This window comes from Lepidothrix coronata, unplaced genomic scaffold, assembly GCF_001604755.1.
Source record: "Lepidothrix coronata isolate B3197 unplaced genomic scaffold, Lepidothrix_coronata-1.0 Scaffold129, whole genome shotgun sequence".
Classification (NCBI taxonomy): domain Eukaryota; kingdom Metazoa; phylum Chordata; class Aves; order Passeriformes; family Pipridae; genus Lepidothrix; species Lepidothrix coronata.
This window is the reverse complement of record NW_016690309.1, coordinates 1,180,102-1,190,432: the sequence shown is the minus strand read 5'-3', so window position 1 is coordinate 1,190,432 and position 10,331 is coordinate 1,180,102. Positions and strand designations below refer to the sequence as shown.

At 39.8% G+C, this 10,331-nt stretch overlaps 1 protein-coding gene across 1 annotated transcript in view; it reads left to right on the top strand.

Moving 5' to 3' along the window:
* Positions 1 to 10,331, top strand: part of ARHGAP8 (Rho GTPase activating protein 8) — a 60,592-nt gene that overhangs the window by 6,382 nt on the left and 43,879 nt on the right. The window lies entirely within an intron of this gene.

Here is a 10,331-nt window from a genome sequence, read left to right as displayed (position 1 = left end):
TCTTATCACACAGCTGAGAAGAACCAGAGAAAATTCAGAACCCAAACTTACTGAGTCTGTTCTTATTTTTAAGACATTGAATTATTATGGAAGAATGCATTGCCTGCCTGCCATACAAGGAATTGAAAAGACTAAGGTGTTTTTGCTCACAGACTTTACAAATCCATCTTTACTACTTTTGTTCAGTATTTTAATCTACCATGTGAGGCAGGAAAAAGCAAAAAAGTTATTTGTTTGCTCTATGCCTAATCTTTTATGTGTGTACACATATTAAATATAGAAATTAATTGAAACAATGAGAGAAGTCAAGAGTTTTATGGGTTTTTTAATCTAAATCTTGCTCTCTCATGTGGTGAATTTTGCTGATGAAAGTCTGTAGTGTCAGGCAAGGTTCCACTTTTGGAAGCTGTCCCAGGCTTAAAAAGCCACTTGCTGGAAGCTCGAGTTTGAGGCTAAAATTCGGGAGTTTGGCACGTTCCCTACAAAGCTGCCTTTGAACAAAGCCTGTGCAATAAGGGCTGATTTCTGTAGCTTCAGAGAATCCTGGTGCTCCTGGAAGCTTGGTTATCTCTGTTTTCAACATGTGGGAGCACAGAAACCTCAGGGGCTTTAGCTTTGAACCTCATTTTGATATCACAGAATATTCTGAGTCAGAAGGAGCCCACAGGGGTCATCAAGTCCAGCTCTGAAGTGAATGGCCTGTGATTCTGATCCCGATCTTTCAGAATAGCTGTGCTCTTTTGCATGGATGTAGTACTTACTGGATGAAATGGGAACTAAAAGGTCTCTTTTCTGAAAGATGTTCCATTGGTTTGGGTTTCTGGGGTTTGCACCCTGTGTTTCAGGAGCTGAGAACTGGCAGCTTCAACCTACTTGTTGCAGGTTGGCTGGGATTGTGTTCAGGGTGGGATGGGTTGGAATGGGATGCTGGATGGGATGCTGAAGCTGGGTGCTGGAAGGGTGACTTGCCACGGAAGGTGGATAATTCTTGAGGGTTTTTGGCAAAAGCAGTGATCCTGTGCTTGGCAGGAAAATGCCTGACAACCCAGGAGTGAGATCCTCTCCCAGCTCAGCCGAGGTCAGCAGGAGTTACAAGTTCAGTGTGAGTTGTGGGGAATTCTTTGGGCAGGGAATCTCACTCTGTGTCTGCATGAATGCCATCAACCCTGGAGGCAAGTTTTAATCTGAGGCCAGAAATAACCTTGAGGCCTCAAGGCTTAGTATCATCTTCCCTGCTCTGGTATGTCCGCTCTGTCTCCTTTATTTGGTTTTTTGATCTTGCCTAATGGTAGGAAAATTCTTTTGTGACAGTGTTCAGGTAGCAGAGTAAATTGTGGCTCTGTTTGTTTGTCTCTGCATCTGGATTTATTATACATCCAGCTTTGCTTGACAGAAAGATTAAGCAGACTTGACAAACTCACAGTTGTAACCTTATCTTTGCAGTCAGAAGTGGTACAAGTCAGGATAAAAGATATGTTATTAAGACCTGCAGAGGAAAATTCTGCAGGAAAAAATGAAAAGGAAAGAAATTAAATTTTTGTGCTTGATTTGACATCTGTCTTTGCAAGCAGAGCTTGGAGTGCTGGATGTTGGTGTTGTACAAATGCCAGTGATGTTGTAGATCTCTCTTTTATAAGTCTTAAGATTAATTCTGGGTGTGGTGGCCTCATTGATTGTTTACTGTGACCTGGTGACATCCCATGTGTAAATGTGCAATTATTTGATGCACTTAGAAAGAAAACCTTCAATCTAGTGATTTTTAAGTAGGTAGTTGTAATTAGCTCCAAATATTGCATTTTTTGTTTTATCTGACAGCCTGGTGACTTTTCTCATGCCTTATCATTTTTGTCACTCAAAAAAGGCTTCTCTCCCTTCTGCTAAAATCCCAAGAAAAGAAACTGGTTGTTTACTGGGAAATCTGTGAAGATATCCAAGTATAGAATGGTACAAACTGGGAACCATTACAAGTAACAACTGAAAGAAAGAAATTGTAAACTTGGGAAAACCTTACCCTTAATTTCTTGTAGTTACCTTTGCTCTTAATTGTGCCCACAGTAGCTACAGCTTTGGGATGGAAATGTCATTTTAATCATTAGATGCCTTTGAATGGTTAAAATAGCTTCATGTTCCAGCTGTAAACCTGGTAGGGTCCAGTTATTATAAATGACATTATTATAAATTCACCTTTCAGGGGCTTTTTTGTGTCCTTTCTCTCTCTCTCTTTCTTTCTTTCCCAGCAGAGAGGAAGTGGCTCTGGAGCCAAATGATGTTTATCTGCCCTTGGGATAAATTACTGGCCATTTTAAAATGAAATGCCCTAATAGGGCTGTATATCCCTTTTAAACTGAGGCATGGCAGGTGGCTTTCAGGGAGGTGTTCTTAATATGTAAGTAAAAGCGAAGAAAAGGCTAAAATCCATGTTTGGAAAGAGGCAGAATACGCTGTCAAGTGCTTTGTTGCACTGACAGAACTCTCAAAGTTTGTGCTGAAGTGTGTCACTGTTCTGAATATTAACCTGGTGTGCAGTGTGCAAGATTGGGGGGGGTTTGTTTGCTTTGGTTTTTGTTGTTTTGGGGTTTTTTTTGTGTGTGTGTGGGTGCTGTGTAATTTAATCGACTCTCTGAGGGGCTGCAAGGCTTCTTCATCCTGGCCTTGAATTCTTTCCACAGTTTGGCATCTAAGCAGCCTCTAAAAAAAAATAAATATAAAGCTGGCTTAGTAGTACTCGTTCTGGCTGTTTCCTGTGGCATTTATTGATTGTGGCCAGCAGCAGAGACAAAGGCAGCACATACACTGATCACTCTGAAGAAATGATGTTTTTCTTGCCGACTACATTGGTAAAAGCAACCGTGTGACATAGAATTTGTGTGTCCACATCCTTGGGAAGGGTGTAAATGTTGTTCGAGGAAAACGAGGGGGTTATTGAAAAGGTTAAATTTGGAATTTCGGCAGCTAGAAGAGAAGAGCCTCACCTGATGAGCTTATTTATTACTGATCATTGCATTAATGACTTGTGCATTAATGATTTGTGTGTTCCTCTTTGCTACAGGGCCTTGCAGTTTTCCACAGATGGCTTGTGGTGTCCTTATCTCTTTGCTTTTTTTTCTCAAACTCTGCACTCTTATGTTTATATATTGCTCATTAAATATTTATTAAACATATAGAAGGGAATATTGTTGGAAGGTGCATAATATGATAAGTTGCTGGGTACACAAGCTTTTCTTTCAGGTCACCTGAAGGGCTTGAGTGCCTGAAAAACCTAGGGTTTGTTTTTGTTTTTTTTTTAAACCCAGCTACATTCTTTGATTTAATAAAAACCCTTAAGATGACTTGCTTGAATTCAGACCTCTGTGTTGCTTGTGTTGTAATAGTAAGAACACTGTGGACTATAGCAACACCAAAGGCTGCTTCAAGATGTCAATAACATCAAATGTCTGGGTTTTCCATTTTTTGATGCTCTGACAGAGAAGAATGATGAATAAGCCACATGGCCTTATTAGGTGTTAGCACAGGTTTAAGGAAGTGTGTCTATACACCTGTGTCTTTAGATTTGTGTAAAAATTAACATATGTGTCTTTGAAAGCTGGAAAACAGCTGGACACCAGTGTTGCCGAGTGCCTGTGATGGGCCAGGGTGCATCATTCCTGCATTCCCATGCCTGGGAAATAGGATTTATTGTTTTCCACCTGATAGAACTTCTGATTCTGTCCTGTTTGGGGGTGCAGTTAAAGGCAGAAAGGTGCAACAACAACAAGTAATTTTACATGACAGTAGGGATTGGCAAGAGTTCTTTTGAAGCTGACTTTTGTTGAAGTATGGAAAAGGTCTGATAGCAGAATCCAGTTAATAATAAGTCATCATTTCAGCTACTGTGCTACTGCTATTGCTTAATCTTTTTTGCCACAGTCTTTTACCTGAGAACTGCTCTGTAATGTGTGTAAATAGAGACAAACACCTCTGCATAAGGTGGTGAGGTTTTCAGGGTAGAAACCTTTATCATGAAGCGGCGGTTCCACAACAATTTCCCCCAATTTTTATTATATATTATTATATTATTGTACATGCAAGCAATAAAAATTTGATCCAGATCATGCAGCGATGCACAATCCCATCTCTGCCAATTTAGTCAAAGGACACTGAGGCAGCAAAGCAAGCATAAATCCCCATTTATGTCAGCTTTGGGAGGACAGGACACACTTGATGCCACATTTGTCTTGCTGATAAAAGAGTGAACCTGCCAAAATTGTTTGAACAAATTTGAATTGGTAGACTATGTTTATGCTGTGTCACTTCTTTCTTTCGTGTGACCTCAGATTTTCTGATCTGGGAAAGAGAACTTAAAAGTAACAGTTAACGTGTCATTGAACCGTGACACAAGGCTCCTCTCACACTGATTTCAGTCTTTTCTGAGCTAGTTGTCTGTGTGCCATACAAGGCAGGAGAATTACACCTCTGAAAGGCACAGCAAACGTGGGCCATTACAGGCTGAGAGAACTGGGATTGTTCAGCCTGCAGAAGAGAAGCTTCGGGGTGACCTGCCTGCCCCTTGCAGTGCCTGAAGGGAACCCCCAAGGAAGAGGGAGAGACACCATTTACAAGGGCCACATTTTGACCAGAACTGGAAACGTTTGCCTATGTTGCATAAATATAAGAAGAATATTAATTTATTTTAAAAGCCCTGATTTATTCCAGCCAGAGGAATCCCCAGTGCATAATTATGCAATTAAAGAACCCTTTTTATCACAGTACACAAAACCCTTTGTCCAGTAACTTGTCAGAGGAATTTAATTAAAAAACACAGTCCTAAAAATATACTTGTCTGCAATTGAAAGTGTGTAATCCCTGGAGATGGAAGTGCTGGTTAAACATGAGTTCAGGCCAACATAATTCTGCCACATTAGTGTGTATTACAATATATTAATTTAGAGAGCAAGTTCCACAGATGACTGATCATTAATGTTTACTATGATTACATTGTTTAGTCAATAAACATTTATGCTGAATCAAAAAAAAAAATAGTGTAGTGTCTTGTATTGCAGCCACTTATCCATGTTCAGATAATTTTGTCCTAATGACACACAAGCATAAATGGCTTTTTGTCAATTGGTTATACATTAGGCGCCTTTTTTTTTTGCCTGTGTGCCAGATGAACGAGAGGATGTGATAAGAAAATAGCTGCACTGTTTCAGACAACAAAAGGGTATTTCCAAAACCTCTTTGCTAGTAATGGGTAGAAATAGCCCCTCTACTTTGGTGCTTTCAGAACTGGGAATGGCTGACACGTGCAGATATTTATGTGCAGTAGGGAAACACTTTTTATTTCACTCTGACATGCTTAACTCTTCCCATAAATAGATTTTTTTTTGGTTTTTTTACTCATTCCAGCAGAGAAGGTATGGCAGGGTAGGGAGAAGAGACCATGCCTACATATTTGGTGGTCAGTGAAATGACAATGCTGGTTTTCCAGCACAGGAAAACTGGTGATGGGCAGCCTAAGGGAACTTAAAGGTTTAAGGTTTACTTACCTGCTCCTGTCCTGCAACAGTGGCCACAAAGAATATTGCAATGTACTTTGAGATTGGACGTAGTGCATGACTGTAGGAAAATGTTGTGTTAGGTGAGTGGCCAGAATTAGGTTGGTGCATCCCCTGGGGTTGTTCCTGGCCAGGACAGCCTGGGAAGGACATCCCAAACTACAGCCCAGCCCCTGCCACGGAGGGGTGTGAGTGCTGCACTCAGCAGCATCACTGTGCTTTTGGAGCTCTTCCTCACTCCAGCATCTCTCATATTTTATTTTAGGTGATTATGTGCTGAATTTTTTTATATAAAAATGTGTGTATGTGTGAAACAGCCCATTGAGTCCAATTGTTCTCCCTCAAAGCTCTCTGTGAGAGCAAAAATAGTTCTGTCCAACAAAAACTATAAACTTCTGGTTCCAGGAGTGTGCTACCCTTTTATCATCCTCCCTGCTGAGGATTCACAGTGTAGCAAAAGTTGCTTCATCTGCTTTATATACAGCGGATATTTGTTTTAAGTGAACACAGTGCTGGTTAAAAATTACCTGGTTGGTGGCATCAGAGACTGAAATCTGAGTTGTGTTCAGAACAGGTGCAATATAATATGTAGCCACCTCCTCCCTCCCTCCCTCCCTCCTGCATTACTAAATTTTTGTTCTGAACAAGGTTCAAACCAATGTTGGTTTAAGAGAATGCATCAAAATTCCATTTATCATCTTTAATAAGAATGGTTACTCTTTCTGCTGAGTTTCCAGACTCTCCTACCTTTACTGCTATACATCCATGGGGTGAAAATAAAGTTTGCTTTGTATTCTCACTGAATTCACACTGGTAACTCTGTGATGAAAATCGTTTGAGTACCAGGTTCCTGAGCCATCAAGCTTCACCAGACACTGTATCACAAATAAAAACCATTGCTTGGAATTACAGTTCTACCTGTCAGTACAATTACAGGTACAACAAATACATTTACTCCTTCAGACAGGTTTCATCCTTAACAGTTTAAGCAGAAAAATATAGTGGGATGAATTCTTAATAATTTGGGAAGTCGTACAACAATATCTGCCTGCAAGTTTTGGACAGAATTCTGGTCCAACAAATATCAGAGTAGCACTAAGAAATGCAGTGACTACAGAAAACCTTTCCTGCAATAAGGGGCTTTTCATTCCCTTTGTTCCTGGAGGGTCTGCAACTTTTGGGCGTTCTGATCATTATATGAAAAGAAGCTCAAAATGCTCCAAACTGATGTGATATAAAAAGGATAAAGTCTTTGGATTCTTTTTAAGGCCATATGTATTTAATTTTTATTTTTCCTTTTCCATTTTAACATATTTTTCATCTTAGTCTTAAAACCAGGTAAGTTTTTACATTATTTCTGGGACAGAGGAGTGATGCTACATCACAGTGTTATTTTGTATGGAGAACTGGCAGTTTTAACCATTATGAACTTTTTGCTGATTTTGTTGATTCTGAAAGAACAGAAGTGTCAGCTTAACATGTGAGAGCCCAAACCATATTAAAACTCATGCACACAGTAAACACTGAGCTGTTGCAGGAATATTTCTATTATTTTGCTTTAAATACTAGCATGGCATTTTTCTATGGTAAGTGATAAGGAAATCAATTTATATAGTTCCAATTAAGGATAATAGTATGCTTTTAAATTTGATTGAAATATCCATACACAGCTGTAGAACCTTTTGTAAACTTGCACTGAACTTTTCAAAATATAAATTCCCTAATTGTAAATATTAATTTACCAACCTGTGTGACATCATCTTTCAAATCATTTGGGGTTTTTTTTCAGTTTGTTGAATTATTTCAGCAGAGACCTTAAAACCAGAGCTCTCACTGTCAGTCTTGTTGTCTATTTGTTATTCATGGTCTGGCTGATTTTCATCAATGTATTGCCAACAAAGAGTGGCAGGTCAGGAAAGAATATGAAAATAAACTATGTCAAATGCCTTAAATCAACTGCTTATAAAGAATGTGGACTTGGTAGACATTGTGCAGGAGACACACTGAGGAAAAATACACTTATTTACTTAAGTAAATACTCTTGATACACTTAAATACTGTTACTACTTAAGAGTAAGCATTCTTATTAAAGATGATAAATGGAATTTTGATGCATCCTCTTAACCCACATTGGTTTGAATGTTGTTTAGAAGAAAAGGAGGATGGTGTGAATACGTGTTTCAGGAGTACATTATGGACTCAGCTCATGCATTGCTGTGTTTATCAATTCCACAGCGAATTTCCTGCAGTATTGTAAATAATAAAATAATCTCCTGGCACCCCTTTAGCTGGTTCTGTATCTGATACCCCTGAGCAGATACGGGGAACTCTCATCCTCTCAAAATGGAAATTGCGGGCTGATGTTCCACCCCGAGCCCTGTCACGCCGTTTAGGAGTAACAAAGGATATCAGTGGAAGGCAAAGAACATCAGGGGGAAAAGAAACGAAGAGAAACCACACTATTTACATTTGAAGAAGAACGTATCTGACAGCTGAGCGAACAAAAAGAAAAGGCATCAGAGGCGCCTGAGCCCTGACAAATGTTGGAGGAATCCCTCGCCTTTTTTCGGCCTCTCGAGTTCATTATCAGGCAGTTCTGCCTGTGACTGCCTCCATTTTCGCTAAAATAACACCCTTTGCACCGGAGTAATACTCCGTTAGGGATGTCAGCCAGTAATAACCCTGCATTTGGAGGAATATGGGGCTGCGGTGCGTCGTAAAACACCTTCAGATCTCTGCGATTAACAAAAGACCCGCAGCTCAGCTCTTTTCAGGGCTTCTTTTTCTGTTGCTGCCTTTTCGGAGGGGCGAGGTGGGGAAGGCAGGGAATCTGAGGATGGCCAGGACCAGCGATGGGAGGCGTGGGAGGCTCTTCAGGAGGTTCTGTTATCTCCCAGGAACAGGGAACGCCGCGGTCAGCCGGGGGGCCGCGCTAAATTTGCCTCGGAACTGGAAACTTCTCTAATCGCTGCCCCGAGGGAGCGGCCAGCTGGCAAAGCAGGCAGAGGGTTTCTCCCCCGCTCCCCTCGTTCCTCGGTTCCGTGGGAGTTATTCCTACCTTCCCAATAACTTTGTGCGTGTGGAAAATGTTCGCGAGTGTTTCGGTGCCGTGGGAGTTGCTCTCACTCGGACGGTAACTTTGCTGCTTTCCAGCGGGTTTGGGGAGAGATTTAAATCTGCCCTCCCTAGATGGAGCCACTTCTTCTAACTCGTACTGAATTAGTATGAAGAATAAACTGGTTTTTGCTCCATGCTATGTTACAGAAGGATTGTATTTCTTTTTTCCTTCAAAAAGGGGTTCAAGGAAATGGCTTTTTTCCCCCCCTATTCCATCAATTCTTTTAGGCTTTCATTACTCACATCACGTGAAAAGCATTTTAGTGTCAAAGATACAGCCTAATTTTTGTGGCTTATGACTCGATTTATGATTTATGGTTAAAATTCGATAGGCTGGAAAGGCCTGGTGTAAATAGGCACTTTAGAAGGAAGAGCCCCATTTCCTTACAAGAACTTTGGAAAATACTTGGCTGGGATGAAGTTTGTGAAGCTCAGACACATTGAACATTGGTTTTATTTGTTCTGAAAGTTTGGCAGGTGGTGGTCAATGAAAACTATGTTGGAAAACATAGCAGAAAAATAAGTCACAAAGAGCTTCTTGTGGTTAAGTTCCGCTAAGTATTTTTAAATAAAATTAATTTTTAATTATTATTTTAACAATAATAATAATAATACAAATAATAACTTTAAAACGACAATGGAATTATGGTTCTGAATACCATGTGGTAAAATTAGCATGAACTGAAATACATCTGGCCCAGAATTGCTTTCTTATTTTCTTTCAAGAATGTTGGTGCTCAGTGAGAAATTGAGTAATTTTGAGCTTAATGGGACTTCTCCCTGTGTATGGACTTTTAATTTGAGTTTCTTGTAAATGCAGGTAATTGTTTTCAACCAGGAACAAATAAGATCGTTACAAAATAATTGCTAAATGTTTGAAAATCATCTAAGTGGTGGAACCTGCAGCAAGCAAACAAACTCTCTGGTCTTTTTTTAGGTCCAAAGTAGTAGTTTCAGTGATTTGAAGGAGCAATACAAACTCCAGCCTCTTGGCAGAGGAGAATAATGTGCTTGTGTTTGCCTTTTTTCAAGGACCTAGCCATGAATTTGCCTATTTTTTTTTTTTTTTAACATGTTCAGATGATACCAAACTGGCTTAAACCAAGGGGGTTAAACTGAATTCAAAGGAGAGTTATAAAAACTCAGTTTCTTTCTCGCTTCCAGTCTCGAGTCTGGGGTTTTAATTTAAAGGAAGGACTCATTTGGGTTTTTGGAGCAGCTGCTTGGGGAAACAGACCTTCTAAATCATGTTTTTCTCTCCTGATACTCACTTCGGGTGTGTTCCTTAATATTCTGTTTGCAGAGCACTCCACAGAGCGTTTCACAAAGAGCAGTGATTATGCAGGAACTGCTGCTTTTTCAGGTTTTTTATATGTTAATGCTCACTTGAAATTTTCATGAAGCTCTTTCATGTGAAATGTGAGGTATAGAATGTTTCCTGTAATGAAACTGAGAATTGCTATAGAATAAGTGACTTGGTGAGAGGGTATGGAGTGTATAGATCATCTGCACTAAGAAAAAAAAGAAGTTTTAAGTTGTTTCCAGAATTTGTCTGAAATTCTGATGCTTGTCACTAAAAATGTGTAATATATAAGTATTTTGAATAACAACCCCCCCCCCCGAAAGAAAAACAGGTCAATTTGTTCAAAGTCTAATTATTAATTCATAGCTTTTCCTACT